Source organism: Bos grunniens, chromosome 1 (genome assembly GCF_055505025.1).
Source record: "Bos grunniens cultivar Pamir isolate PY7600 chromosome 1, Bosgru_T2T1.0, whole genome shotgun sequence".
Lineage (NCBI taxonomy): Eukaryota > Metazoa > Chordata > Mammalia > Artiodactyla > Bovidae > Bos > Bos grunniens.
Window position 1 is genome coordinate 72,453,392 of NC_141165.1, and position 2,234 is coordinate 72,455,625.

At 40.0% G+C, this 2,234-nt stretch overlaps 1 non-coding gene across 1 annotated transcript; it reads left to right on the plus strand.

The window, feature by feature from the left end:
* Positions 1 to 930: 930 nt before the first annotated feature.
* TRNAG-ACC (transfer RNA glycine (anticodon ACC)) lies at positions 931 to 1,002 on the plus strand. The gene has a single exon. It is a non-coding gene; the product is annotated as a tRNA-Gly (tRNA).
* Positions 1,003 to 2,234: the final 1,232 nt, after the last annotated feature.

The following is a 2,234-nucleotide window of genomic DNA, read 5'->3' on the forward strand; positions in this document are numbered from 1 at the left end:
AGGTTAGATCCCACTCAGTTTTACTGATCATTATTAGTAATTGGTTTGCAAGTTTCTTTTCCCCATATCCTATCAATGAAAATGTTTCCTCCCTAAAACAAATCCTAGAGAAACAAAAACAGTGTTGACTCAAAAGCCTCTTGATGAAAGTGAAAGTGGAGAGTGAGAAAGTTGGCTTAAAGCTCAACATTCAGAAAAAGAAGATCATGGCATCTGGTCCCACCACATCATGGGAAATAGATGGGGAAACAGTGGAAACAGTGTCAGACTTTATTTTTCTGGGCTCCAAAATCACTACAGATGGTGACTGCAGCCATGAAATTAAAAGACGCTTACTCCTTGGAAGGAAAGTTATGAGCAACCTAGATAGCATATTCAAAAGCAGAGACATTACTTTGCCAACAAAGGTCCGTCTAGTCAAGGCTGTGGTTTTTCCTGTGGTCATGTATGGATGTGAGAGTTGGACTGTGAAGAAGGCTGAGCACTGAAGAATTGATGCTTTTGAAGTGTGGTGTTGGAGAAGACTCTTGAGAATCCCTTGGACTGCAAGGAGATCCAACCAGTCCATTCTGAAAGAGATCAGCCCTGGGATTTCTTTGGAAGGAATGATGCTAAAGCTGAAACTCCAGTACTTTGGCCACCTCATGTGAAGAGTTGACTCACTGGAAAAGACTCTGATGCTGGGAGGGATTGGGGGCAGGAGGAGAAGGGGACGACAGAGGATGAGATGGCTGGATGGCATCACTGACTCGATGGACGTGAGTCTGAGTGAACTCCAGGAGTTGGTGATGGACAGCGAGGCCTGGCGTGCTGCGATTCATGGGGTTGCAAAGAGTCGGACACGACTGAGCGACTGATCTGATCTGATCTGAAACTACTTGATGTTTTTATTTTCTTTTTCTGCCAGTAGTTATGGAAAATCATGGCTCTTCCCTGGTGGCTCAGATGGTAAAGCATCTGCCTACCATGCAGGAGACCTGGGTTCGATCCCTGGGTTGGGAAGATCTGCTGGAGAAGGAAATGGCAAACCACTCCAGTACTCTTGCCTGGAAAATCACTGGGAAATCCCATGGACAGAGGAGCCTGGTAGGCTACAGTCCATGGGGTCGCAAAGAGTCAGACATGACTGAGCAACTTCACTTTCACATTCATAAGACTATGGAAAAACACAGGCTACCAAAAAAAGGGAAAATTGCTAACTGTGACCCGCAGCAACTTAATTTTCCTTATCAGTAAAATGAAGATAACAATATGTATTTTATCTTTGTGTAAATTACCTCAAGAAGTGACCTCAAAATCAGATTAAGCTTATCCTTACAGGTAAAAGTAGAAAAAAAAATGGTTCACTTTTATTATATTATTATATGTGTGTGTGTATGTTATGTATTATAATTTTATAAGCAAATATATTGATTTATATACAACTGACTTATATATTCTGACTTCAATGCCCAGTGTGGGGGCTGACCCTGAGGCCTTGGCTTGTCCCATGTGTTGGATGAGTGTAGTCTTATACAGAGCAGGAGGGATCCTGGTAGAGGGATCATGGCCCAGGGGGCTGACCAGACAGCCTCAACTCTTAGGTTGTTTTCAGTACATTGTCAGGCATTACAATTCTCCTGCACTTGGCTAAAGGGAATTGTGAATTACATTATCTAGTTTTAACTACAGTGTCCTGCATAATGTGGATTAATGGCTTTAAAACATTCATACAATGAAACCACGTGTTGAAGGTAATATTAATAATGTGAATACAAATGAACAAGAAATGGCAAAGCTGACATTTCTCCCACCCCTAGCAGAGCTCACTGATAGCCACGCTAAGCTAAGCACAGTGACAGTCTGTTTATGCTTTGGCATAACCATACTTAGATAAGCCAAGGCTCTAACTCAAAGAAATTTGGATCTGGGCAATAAAAAAATTTAACTCAATATAACAATCCAAGCAAAATTTTTTTCCCCTTAGCATTAATTAAAAGTTATTTAATTAATGATTATATTAATTATTGATCCTATATCTTCTCAGGCAGAGTAATAAAAGTTATGGGTAAAATTAATAATAATAGCTATTTTGTCCTTCATTTTTAGATAGTTAATATCAACATAGGATTAGAAAATTTAACATAGTATTTACAGCTGACAAAGAGTTTTCCATAGATTTTTCACAGAGTTCTTTCAAGGTACTCTTACTTATAGGGGGATAGACAGTTGTAAGAAAGAGAGAGTGAATGTGT